Raw genomic sequence first — 13,648 nt, forward strand, 5'->3', positions numbered from 1 at the left:
GGGAGCTTGATGAGAATAAATTCGGAGCAAGAAAAATTAAAAGAGGCCTGTGGTGTAATATATAGAATATGAACTTTGGAATCTGACAGTGGATCTGAGTCTTAGCTCTGCTTTTTATTAGTTGTGTGGTTTTATGTAATTTTACTTCTCTTGTCTCTGGTTCTGTTCTATAAAATAGAGATAATAACAACTATCCTTAGGATTGTTTTGAGGATTAGAGATTATATGTGTATGTTGATGTATTACAAATGGTATTTTTATTAGCTATTATCTTTTTTTTTTTTTTAATTTTATTTTGTCGATATACATTGTAGCTGATTATTGCTCCCCATCACCAAAACCTCCCTCCCTTCTCCCTCCCCCCCTCCCCCCCAACAATGTCCTTTCTGTTTGCTTGTCGTATCAACTTCAAATAATTGTGGTTGTTATATCTTCTTCCCCCCCCCCCGGTTTGTGTGTGTGTGTGTGTGTGAATTTATATATTAATTTTTAGCTCCCTCCAATAAGTGAGAACATGTGGTATTTCTCTTTCTGTGCCTGACTTGTTTCACTTAATATAATTCTCTCAAGGTCCATCCATATTGTTGCAAATGGCAGTATTTCATTCGTTTTTATAGCTGAGTAGTATTCCATTGTGTAGATGTACCATATTTTCCGTATCCACTCATCTGATGATGGGCATTTGGGCTGGTTCCAACTCTTGGCTATTGTAAAGAGTGCTGCGATGAACATTGGGGAACAGGTATACCTTCGACTTGATGATTTCCATTCCTCTGGGTATATTCCCAACAGTGGGATGGCTGGGTCGTATGGTAGATCTATGTGCAATTGTTTAAGGAACCTCCATACCATTTTCCATAGAGGCTGCACCATTTTGCAGTCCCACCAACAATGTATGAGAGTTCCTTTTTCTCCGCAGCCTCGCCAGCATTTATCTTGATCCAAATGTTCAGCATCAGTGACATGATACAGCCATCACATAACAGGGACATGCCTGCTATTAAAACCAGGTGGATTAAGTTCAAAATGTGATTTCAAACAATCTTATGATTGTAGTTAACAGCTCTTTTCTCTCATCACTTTGAAAATATTTTCTCTCTGTTTTCTGTCTTCCTCTTTTTTGCTGTTAGGATGTCAGCTATCTGTCCAATTATCTTTCTTTGGTTGGCAATCTGTCTTTTCTCTCTGGTTACTAAGGATAGATGACAAACATTACTTGGGTAATATGAACAGTTACAAGTGTCATGGCTTTAACATACTGAAAGTAAAAAAGTTGTTCACAAAAGTTCACAGAACTCTAGCTAATACTTGACGAAATTTTTTTCTCAGAAAAACATGTGATGAACAAAATTCTTAATATTTATGTCCCTAACTGCCCTAAATCAGACCTTTATCCTCCATCATTCCATTTCTTTACCATTATTTTGTTTTCTTCATAGGACTGACTGCTTCTTGATATTGAGTTTTATATATATGTATTATCTCATTTCACCTCCAGAATATGAGCAGCTCGTGGAACTGCTCCACAGAGCACCACCACACCAACTATCTTGGGTTTTTTCTTTTTATGTCTTTGTTCAGTGTAAGATTTCTCAGTGTATTAGTTTGCTAGGCTTGTCATTACAAAATAACAGAAGATGGGAGACTTAAACAACAGAAATTAATTTTCCCAAAATTCTAGAGGCTAGAAGTCCAAAATCAAGGTATTGACAGGTTGTTTTCTCCTGAGGTCTTTCTTCTTCTCTGGCAGATGGCTGTCTTCTCACTGTGTCCTCACATGGCCTTTTCACTGTGCATGTACATACCTGGTTTCTCTCTTATAAGGACACTAGTCATATTGAATTAGGGCACACCCTAACGGCCGTATTTTAACTCGATTATCTCAGAAAGGCCCTATCTTTAATATAGTCACATTGTTAGATACTGGGAGTTAAGGCTTCAACATATGAATTTTGCAGGGGACACAATTCAGTCCATAACCCTGAGAAAGCCAGTCTGTTTAGGTTTCTGGCCACAGAAGTCAAAATAATGAGGAAAGAGGAATCCAAAAGAAGGCAGGAGAAAAGCTGGTGTGTTCCCTAAGGAGGACTTGAAAGGCAGCTATTCTGTATTGCTAGTTAACTGCAGACAAAAGCTCTGGTTTTGCTAGTTAATTGCAGAGACATAAGCTCTGGTTTTGGCTATTTTTTTATTGTGGTTATAAAACACATAACACACATAACTGTCTTAACCATTTTTAAGCGTGTGGTACAGTACTGTTAACTATATGAACATTGTTGTACAACAGGCCTCTAGAACATTTTTTATCCTGCAAAACTGAAACTCTACCCATTGGAAAACAACTTCTTTTATCTTCCTCTGCCTGGAATCTGGCATCCACCATTCTACTTTTTGATTCTAAGAGTTTGACTACTTTAGATACCTCATATAAGTCAAATCATGTAATATTTGTCTTTTCGTGACTAGACTAGCTTATTTCACTTAGAACAATGTCCCCAAAGTTTATCCATGTTGTAGGTTTTTTTTTTAAAGGCCAAATAATTACTTCTGGATATCTTGTAAAAGGCAACATTAAACTTTACCAAAATATTTAATAACCCTTGCTTTATTTTTTTTGTGTGTGCAACATCCTTTGAATTTGTTTCTCTTCTTAAGGATCCAAAGTTGTTTTCAATGTAAGCCTTGATGTAGCAAATACTATCAACCATGTAGAGTTTCTGTTTCTGCATTTTCAAGAAACTCATTACTGGGTTTACGTTTAGATTTTCTTTCTTCCTTTCTCACTTTCTTTCTTCCTTCCCTTCTTTGCTGTGTATTTATTGAGTGCTTACCTGTATCAGCCATTGTGGTAAGGACTGAGAATTCAAGAGAATTTCTATGGCAGTAAAGCTTCTGAGGTCTTACATATTTGAGAATATTTTATCATACTTTCACATTTTAATAGCATGAGGGTACTTTACAAAGTTTGTGAAATATAGAATTAAAAGATAACATGAATCTTTCCATGAACTTTTTGAAATACTCTTGTATATAGAAAATTTTAATTTTAAGTTCTTGTTCTTTAATTATTTGGAGACTTTGTTCCATTCTCTTCTTGTATCTGGTGTAGTTAATGAAAAATCTCAAGTCAGTGTAATTTTTATGCCTTTGTATGTGATCTGTTCTTTCTTTTTGTAAACTTTAAAAAATGTTCTTTTTATCTTTGATATTCATAAATGTTACTCTAAAGTGTCCTGGTAGGAGTGTGTTTCGTTATTTTTCCTCTTTGGCACTTTATGGGCCTTCTCAATCTGAAGTATTTCACCTTTTAAAATTTTTTGAGGGGGAATATCACTTCATTAATTCTTCAACTATTTCCTCCTATTCAAAGGTTTTGAGAAGCAGTCAAGTAAACAGTGAGAAACTATTTTACTCACATTCTTGGAATACTTTATTCACATGGTTCAATTTTATAGATTAATTTTTTTCTCTAAATCCAGTCATACAACATAATTCTGTAATGAATAATAATGTAAATGCTTTCTATTAGCTTTCAGAATAAACTGTAGACAAAGTATAAATAAACTAACCATTGTTAGAAAATAAAATACAAATTTTATAAACCTTGACAGTAAAATAATGGTATATCTGACTGAGATTGGGAGATGGAAGGAGGAATGAGAGGTAGAATGGGAAGTACTAATTCTTCTGTATTTATAGTAAGGAGTTAAAAAGTGCTATTTAAAGAAAGTTAAAGAGAGTAGTTCATGCAGATACTTAAAGTTTTAAAGTAAGCTAGCTAAAATATTAAGTAATAATGATTGAATAGGGAGGAAATGGATTAATTTCCCATCTTTTCTGGTAGAAAAAACAGTTGATAAGAGAAATAGATGTGTGAAAGTGTAAGCATACTGTTTACAGCTAAAAACATAACCTGTAGAAGAACTAAATCCAAAAGCAGTAGTAAAAAATGGTTGTCTAGGGGAGTAAAATTGAGAGTAGGAGGCAGGAACAAAAGACCTGTTTTTTATTTAAAACTCTTCTGTATTTTTTTGAATTTTTGTTTGTGTGTGCATGTGTTACTCTTATAAGGATAAAATAAAAGGACTTTTTATTTAGAAAGAAATATCTGCAATTCTGGAGAAAGATAAACATTATCTTCAAAATATTTGTTCTATTGTAGTTCAATATTCACATCCTTAAACAAAAAATTATCTGATTATTTTCAGATTATTCCATTTTCAGATCATGACAAAAGGTTTGTTACTATTTTTAAAAATGAATAATAGATTCATCTACTCAATTAGGTTAGGGGTTTTTTGGACATTTGTTTCTTCTGTCCAACCTATGGGTCTTAATTTAAATTTTCTATCGAATTGCCCTGGACTGTTACCATGGGGACAGTTAAGGAAGTTCAAAAATAAAATGTAAAGTAAAATGTAACAGATCTTTATATTTTCAGCCCTCTGATAATAGTAGTGGGGATTTATTTTCAAGTGACTTCTGTTAGGATATTTACTTTTACCTTGGCTTTTTTTTGCAATGTATTTTTTTTTAATAGTTACTATTCAGTGCATTTATTTCATGTAGCAGCACTCATCTAGACATATTTAAAACTAATTGCCTGAGTCTGGAGGTGAACAGTTTTTCTAGCCTGTTTGTCCTTGTTCCAGTGAATGAATGTTAGATTGTTGTTTTGTAAGATAGTCCTTAGTCAGCAGGTTAATGTGCTTAGGATAGTACTGATCCGTGCATTTTCTTGGTCTAATATTAAAATGGAATGAATTTTTCAAAGATTATTTTTGTCATTAAAAGCTTAAGCAAGTTACATAAAGAAAGAAAATAATACAGGACTGTAAAATTCAAGTAACATGTCATATGTATAAGTAGTTATTTCCTCTCTAATCCTGGATTCCATTCCTTATTGTTTCCTGGCAGTGCTTACAATGATTTATGTTCACTCCTGTATTTAGGGATAAGGCATTTAAATTAAATCACCAAAGAAAGAATAAACATTTGAAGAAGACCATTACCTTCATATCTCATATCCCAAATTAGCATAGTGCTATAAGTCAAATGCACTCAAATATTTGAGTATAAAAGCCTACTCTGTGTCCATTATTATGCAAAACTTTATGGAGAATGAAAAAGAAATAGTTCCTGTCCTTGGAATGTTAGTCATCTAGCTGCAGAGATAAAATTTTGATAAATGAAACAATATAAGAAATTGCAACATGATACCTATACCCCAATGTTGAAAATGTAAATTTCCTAACAATTCAGAAATGGTAAATATGAAGGTGAGCCAAGGCAGTAAAAGTTAGTGATGGGCAAAGCTTTTTTATCTTAGACTTAAAGGTATTATAATGTTCAGATTAATTATTGAGAAGGAGATGTACAACCAGGAGAAAGCAAGTGTCTGGACATTTGGAAAGAGCATGGCTTCTTATTTGCTGGTTAGAGTACATGGTGGTACAGGGGAAATAGAGTAGTGTGATTAGCAGCTCATTTTTGTGGTGAAAATTTACTGGCTATACTTTTGTATAATATGCTCAAATGATGGTTATGGGTGGTTGTAGGTTCCCTTATGTTTGCTCCCTGTTATCCCTGATTCTTCAATAAATTGTATTTGTAACAACAAATACAATTTCCTGTATAACTATGGGGCTGATAGTGTGCTATGGGGAATTAAAGGGAAGTACCTAGCCAATGTTTATGATAAAGTAGAAAATGAATAGGCAGGACTTGTTCTTCCAAGGCCAGACTGTGGCAGTGGAAGAAGCCGCTAGATTAGGACAGTTAGAGCAGTGGTAAGGTAATCTTAGGAGGGTTATCAGTATCAAAGGCAGAGGTGCTGGTCTAAGGAAGAAACTGGTGATAGAACATGAGAGCACATGGGAGGTAGCACCTGGGAACACTATCAGAAGTCACTCAGACACAGTTTGAAAGGGAGCTGGTGATGGAGTATGGATGTGTTGTTCCCTACAAAATTCATGTGGAAATTTGATCTCCAATGTGGCAGTGTTGGAAACTGATTGAGTCATGGGGGAGGATCCCTCATGAATTGATCAGTGCTCTCCCTGGGGGTGGGGGGTGGGTAGTGAGTGAGGTCTCGCTCTATTAGTTCCCGCAAGAGCTGATTGTTTAAAGGACCCTGGCACCTCCTCTCTCTCTCTCTCTCCCTCTCCCTCTCTCTTGCTCTCTCTCTCTCTCTCCCTCTCTCTCTCGTATTTCTGTTATAGCAACACAAAACGGACTAAAAGAGCTGGTTTCTAGCAAAAAAACCAGCAGAGGGACATTTCAGCATATTTAGGGCCATGTTTGTGATCATCATTTATTGCTCTACAGGTTGCCTTTGCATCCCTATTTGTCTTTTTACCACAACAAATGGGAAAGCTATCAGCTGTCCCAAGTTTCATTGAAATTCTGAATAGTGGTTAATATTTTGCATTTTGAGATAGAAAATATTAACTATCTGGAATTAATAGATTTTTAAACATACGGATAGTAGCAAGGTCTTAGAAGCTCCATCTATACAATGAAAAGATTAGATAAAACAACCTTGAATTTTCTTTCTTATAAAAATCTATTAGTCTACTCATTACTCAGGCATACATGTTTTCCATCCATCCTCTAATGTCAAAGGAAAGATCTTTTCTATTTTTTATTTTTTATTTTAATTTACCTATATACAATATAGTTGCTTTTCATGTCCTTTTACCAATTCCTCTTTCCCCCCTCCCTCTCCCCCCTACCCCATCAACATCATATTTGTTCACTTGTATTAACAAAATCAAAGAATTGTTGTGTCTTCTCCCCCACCCTCGTTCATTTGTGCATTTACTTATTTATTTTTATTAGCTTCTACAAATAAGTGAGAACATGCGGTATTTCTCTTTCCATGCCTGGCTTATTTCACTTAATATAATATTCTCTAAGTCCATCCATGTTACTGCAAATGGTAGTATTTCATTTTTTTTTATAGCAGAGTAGTATTCCATTTTGTAGATATACCACATTTTCCAGAGAAAAGATCTTTGATTCATTCTGTCTACCTGCCCTCCATTACCAAATGCAACCTTAAAAATGTATTCATATGAAAGTTTGAAAATTGTGTCACTTATTTAATCTTCTGGAAGCACATGCTGCTTGACTTACTATTCTTAATCTCTGTGTTAAAAAGATTAATACAAAGGAGGGTCTACATCTCAGTCTCATTGTCCCCTGTGATGAATTAGTGCCTAAAGCCACCAACATGAATAACTGCTTTATTACTTAAAATAAATGAAACAAAACAAATCTATTTTTTCCACATAAAATAAATACATGTTTACTGTAGAAAACCTCGCAAAATAAAATATAAGGAAGACAAAAACAATATACAATCTAAAAAATTATCCAGAACCCTGTGTCTTATAAATAATAAGTGGTAACATTTTCTACATTTCAGTCCTGATGGTTTGCTATGCTGAAGCAGATAGATTGTATTTACTTCCTTAAACAAATATATATATTTTACTTAATATTAAAACTTAAGCATTTTCTCATGTTAGGCAACATTCTTAATAGTTGCTGTCTATTGTATCTCTGTACCATATCTCATACAATCATTTCCCTGTTATTATAACTTTATTTCTATTCTCTGCTATCATAAAAAAGCTGTAAAGAATATATTCAAGGACATATCTTTGACTACATGTATAATTCTTTTCTTAGTTTATCTACACAAAAGGGAACTAATAGGTGAGATAATATGAGCATGTTTAAAGCTCTAGAATGAATAGTGTCAAAATTTCCTTCCAGAAAAGGTTTACCAGTTTACATTTCTACATAAGTATGAGTGCTTGTCCTCACATATCTTGGAAGTATGGAACAAGGAATTTATCATTTTGATAGGTAAAAATATTATTTATTGTAATTATATTTTGTATTTTTTGGTTATAGATTTATGTGTTTTGTCCATTGAAAAAAAATTGGGCTGTTTTTCTTTGCTGTTAGGTTAATTAATTAATTTATTTAAATTTATTTATTACTATTACTATTTTTTGTTTTACATTCTTTGATGTTGTTGTGGAACAGTTGGGGGTAGGGAAAAAGAGAGAAAGGGGAAAGGGGAAGAAAATAGGGTGGTAGACCAGGGAGCTTCCAGCAGTGGCTTGGTCATTGCTGGGCGGGGTGCAGATGTCGGAGGGGTGTGGCTGAAGCCCTTGACCCCCCCACTGCCCCAGCTTGGGAGCCCAGGGCACTTCCTGCGGTGGCTCAGTGGTCATCACTGGGCTGGTTGTGGGTATGTGGGTGGGGTGTGGCCAAGGCCCTTGGCCCCTACCATGCTATTAAGTTTTGAGAGCTCTTTATAATTCTGAATGCAAGTGCTTTGTCAAATATGTGATTTGAAAGTGTTTTTCCAGTTTGTGGCTTTTATTTTTATTCTCGTAATAGTATCTTTTGAAGGGCCTTATTATTATACTAGTATTTGCTGCCTTTGTATCACTTTAGTTAAAATTAAAAGGAGAGGGAGAGAGAGAGAGAGAGGAGAGGAGAGGAGAGGACAGTAGAGGAGAAGAGATGGGAGAGGGGAAAACTCATTGGTTTAGGAGGGGTTATGTGTTCATCTCTTGGCTAGAAAAAGACAGAGCACCTGATGGGTGTTCATTAAAAGGAACAAGAAAAGGATAATGATTGTTGTGTAGTTTCATCTGATGAAAGCTGTGGGCTCTTTCACTAGGAAAAGCACAAATGCAATCAATGCATGATACATTTTGCATGCAGATTAAGGACATTCACAAACATGATCAGGAAAAGAACATTGGTTTGATAATTCTGAAAATATAACTCCATAGCTTCTAATTTCGTTTATTATACTTGAGGAATCTGACAGTATCCTAATTTTAACTCAGGGTAATGTACTGTTTTTCTTTTGGTAAAGCTTTGAAAGCTTGGAGAATTCTTCTTTGATACCTAAGTCTTTGAGTAGGTTATGTCTTGAAATGACTGCCTGTTTTTTATTTTTACTTGGAGACATCATAAGATGTTTCAGGTTTCAGGTACTTTAAACAATATTTCTGGATAACTTTGTTCAATTTTTATCTTTGATTCTTATAATTCTAAGGTTGTACCATGTTATCTCTTTCTTAAGTCATATTTGTGCTCATTTTCTTTGTTGTTTTCTTCTATGTATATTCCTTAAGTTTATCACTTGTTTTACTGATCTGATTTTCTGTAACATCATTTGAATAAGGCATTACTTCTGTCCATTTATATAGGACTAAATGATGCCTATCATTCAAATAATGATTTGAATAGCTCTGTAGAATTCAGTCTATTCTCTCTTATTTAGTAGTTGCTGATATTACTGAGATCAACTTGAAAACTATTGGTCTGGGTCTCTGGGTGTTGTAGAGAAGGGCCAGACATAGCCAAGTTAGGATATTTCTTTACAAATATTAGGTTGCGTATGTTGATTCCTAGCACTTCATCCTCATGTAACTGCATGGCCACCTCCTCTGTAGCTAGGACAAAGCTCAAATTCATATCTGTTTTTATTTCCATTTAAGAATACTTAAAAAAAATCTTTTCTCTAAATACAGTAATATCTCTAAACAACAAGAAAAAATTCTCTCCTCCCTATTCCCCCTTACCAAATACAAAACTTTTCTCAAGAACATTATATGACTGTAAAACAAAATATTTCTTTTTAACAGTATATGCCATAGTTAATTTTATGTGTCAACTTGTCTGGATTAAGGGATGCCCAGATAACTGATAAGACATTATTTCTGGGTGTGTCTGTGAGAGTGTTTCCAGATGAGATTAGCATTTGATTATGCAGACTGAATGAAGATCTGCCCTCACAAATGTGGGCTGGCTCTCCAATCTGTTGAAGGCCTGAATGGGACAAAAAGGTGGAGGAAGAGTGAATTTATTCTCTCGTATTGAACTGGAACATTCGTCTTTCCTTTCAATGCCCTTGGACATTGGCTTTCCTTGCTTTTGGGCCTTTGGACTCAGACCAAATTATACCACTGGCTTTTCTGAGTTGCCAGTTTGCAGACATTAGGTAGTGTGACTTCTCAGCCTCCATAATTATGTATGCCAATTCTTATAATAAATCTTCTCTTATATATCTATATATATTTTATTTGTTTTATTTCTCTGGGGAACCTTGCCTAATACAATATATTATGTCTGATATTACTCCTTTTATTCTCTATTCCATTGTCTTCAAAATTTTGTGTAGTACTTCATCATATCTTATCTTCCATGAGCCACACTTAAAATTTTCTCATTTTTTGCTTCTTCATTCTGCAACACCTCAATAAGTAAAATGACAAAAAAATCCTTGAAAGGAGATAAGAATCTTTATGTACTTCTTCTAGGAGATCTATTCTCAAGGGCAGATTGACTTCCCTGTTTTTTCTGCTTTCTTCTTTTCTTTTTATTTATTTATTTTTAATGGAGAATTTTCTCAATAGTGTCGTTTCATTATTATTTAAAAATATTTTCTCTATATCTTATTGGGTTAATTTGTTGGTCTATGGAGACTTGGTCTTAAAGGATTTTGGAATTCTTTTCTAGTTGATTTTTGCTGGCAGGTTGCACTCTGAGTTAGAGATAGACCTTATAATGATGTTGTTAAAAAACTGCTATTTTAGGGAAGACTTCATTTAGTTTGCCTAAATTGTAGAAAGTTGATTGAGCTTGTTGGAATTCCCTTAAATGAACAATTTCTGTTTATGTAGATCTTTCTTAATTTTGACCCATCAGAATTAGAGTTTGAAGAAAGTTTTGAATCTCCATCCTGTAAGAGGCTTAAATGTTCTTATTGTTATTATTTTAGATTTTATTACAGGTTTTTTCATGATGTTTTTGTGGTACTATTTTATAAACTAAATTTTACAAATTAAAATGTGAATAATATTTGGGGGTACAGTTTTAATGTTTTTATTTTTGCAGAAAGGAAAAAAAATTCCTATTTTGTTATAATTTTAAAAATGTTATTTTTGCTAAGTGTTTAAACAGCATGAGAACTCTGTGAACATAATTGACCTTGCTCCATTTTACTTTGGCTGGTAAAAATAAGACTGTAAACCAGAAATAATTTTAATGTCTATTACAAGATATTCCTATATATTAATTTTGTCAGAGATAATAGTCTGCCTCGGGGAATCAGTTTGTTTATTCAAAAAGAATTTACTTATCAAGGTTCATTTCAAGACCTTCACATTGGAACATTATATCACAAATTTTACTCAATTTTAACTAGTTCACTGCCTCAAAAATCTTGCCTTAAATCATTTGACCACAGACCTGCTTATGACTTCTCTTTTTTGAGACACTGTTAAGATTCTGTCAAGGAGGTATTCTCCCTACTATAGTGAGTTCATGTAAACTTAATTTGTTATTAAGTTCTTGGGTGATACATTGGTAAGCTCAACAATCTGAAATAGTGATATCCAATAGAACTTTAAACGCCACATGTACATTTAAAATGTAGCTAGTGTAGCTAAGAAACTAATTTTTAATTTAATTACTTTAAATTTAAATTTAAATATCCACACATGGCTAGGGTCTCCAGTATCGGATAGAGCAGAACTGGAGAATTCACTGAGATTCAATTAAGTCTCCACCTCATTGCTGTTGCTGAGGTCCTCTATTCAGAAATAGCACTCTCCACTGAGATCCTTTAATCTACCCACTTAGTGATCTCTTTGTGACGAGGGAGGTGGGGATCTTGTAACAATTGTTTTTCCTGTGGTCTGAAAGGCTAAGTTTATATTTTCCTCTAGGAAATAGAATCCTTTTTATGGATGCCTTCATTATCTGATCATTATTTGAAAGCTTTTTAATCATTGTTGAAATTCTCCTTTGTTGTTAATAACTCTACTATTTGTCTTTATCTGCCCTTGTTATGTGTGTGCAATGTGCTGTGTAAAGTGTCTGTGTGATTCCATAAGAGAAAAGCAAATTGGCATAAGTCCTAATAAGTCTGTTTCTCAAAGTGGCTCAAGGTACTGAGGAGTGCAGAAAATTTTCACTTAGATCAGTTTCCTTTGAAGAAATTTTCCTTACTTTACTTATCAATGAGTATCTTATTAGAGTTTTCCTTAATCTGTCTTTTTTGGTTTGTATGTTTTTATGAGAATGTGATTTTAGAAAATATCTCCTTTTCAAAGTTCTATCTACTGTCACAGATTTTAGGTCTGTGTAGTTGACTGACTCTGAGGGAGAGGTTGTGTGATGTGGCAGAGTGAAGGGTTCAGGACATAAGGTGCGTCAACAATGCTTTTGATGGATTGATGTTAGACTCTCATGAGTTTATCTCATTCTAAAACTAAGTTTGTGCCTCATCCTGGGCAAATCCCATGATTCTAACATATATTTACACCCTAACTTATGTGACTGTCTTTCTATATAACATGATTTCACCAAAGATAATTTATATTAAAATGACCATTGTAAGGAATTTTTGATAAAAACAAAATTGTTCACTTGAGAAGCACTTTGGAACAAAAAGGGAGCAAAATCCCAAATATCTAGTGGTCTGATTTTATTGTTATGAGGAAGCTTAAAAGGAAATTCCTACTCCAAAATTGCTTTTTGACTAAGATAAAAGATGTGAAAACTTAGAGGTACTTTTCTTTTAGATATTTCCAATCAAACTTGAACTTCATGGTTCTTGTTTTACTGTTCCTCTCCATCTTTGCTTTTTCCTTACCCTCTGCCCCTACTCCTCTTTCTGATCTGGTTTTCTTTTCTTCTGGGTGTCCAGAAATCCCCAAAGCTCACCTATATCTAAAAGTTAAAGCCCCTATAGAAAAAGGCAAGTCCTTTCTGGTTGATTTTAAGCTCTAAGACTCATAATAAGACTAGTGTGAGATGAAAGCCATTGTCAAAGACTTTCAAATGCTTAGATGAGATAAACTTAAATTTATAATGGCATTTAACAGAGTTATAAGAACATAAAACCCAGGCATCGGGATCAATATCAATTGATTCATATGTTGAAAGTAATTTTATACATAAAAATTAGATGAAAACAGAAGATTGGGAAGACTATAAGGATTACTTAAGAAGACCCTCAATTGCACAGGAAACCAGAAGGATTTAGAAAAGCTGTGGAATTGCTGTCCCAATGTCCTTTTTGTTTAGATCTTTTAGAATTACCCTACTGATAATCAGATCATAGATTTATAGCTAAAGTAAACTTTAACTCTTCAGTATTTTTGTATCTAAATGAAGCTCAGACTGAAGATCGCCACATGGTTCTAGGTTCTTTGGGGGCAAAAATTCTACCACTATGAATATTGTTGGAATTATCGTTGGTGAACTCAAGGTTTAGATTGATCCTAGGCACTTACAATATCGTCTAAAATCAGAAGCTAAGAAAGTTCTCAAGTTGATTGTTGAAAGCCAAATAGACAAAGAAGATTAGTCATATCTTTTATTGGTCTTTGTTACACTTCAAATTCTCCTAGTTAAAAAAAACACTAGGTGACGATATGGATTATTTAGGACCTTAAGCCCAAATGAATGAGTCGTCCTCTGCTTCCCTATGATATCAAATCCCAGTATTGCTCAATCTTCTATGCTGTTATTACAAACTTCTATCTGCTTTCTTTAGTGGCCCTCTATCCCTTTAGATCAAAACTGTCAATATCTTTTTTCTTCC

The sequence above is a fragment of the Cynocephalus volans genome, chromosome 5, assembly GCF_027409185.1.
Source record: "Cynocephalus volans isolate mCynVol1 chromosome 5, mCynVol1.pri, whole genome shotgun sequence".
NCBI classification, from domain to species: Eukaryota; Metazoa; Chordata; class Mammalia; order Dermoptera; family Cynocephalidae; genus Cynocephalus; species Cynocephalus volans.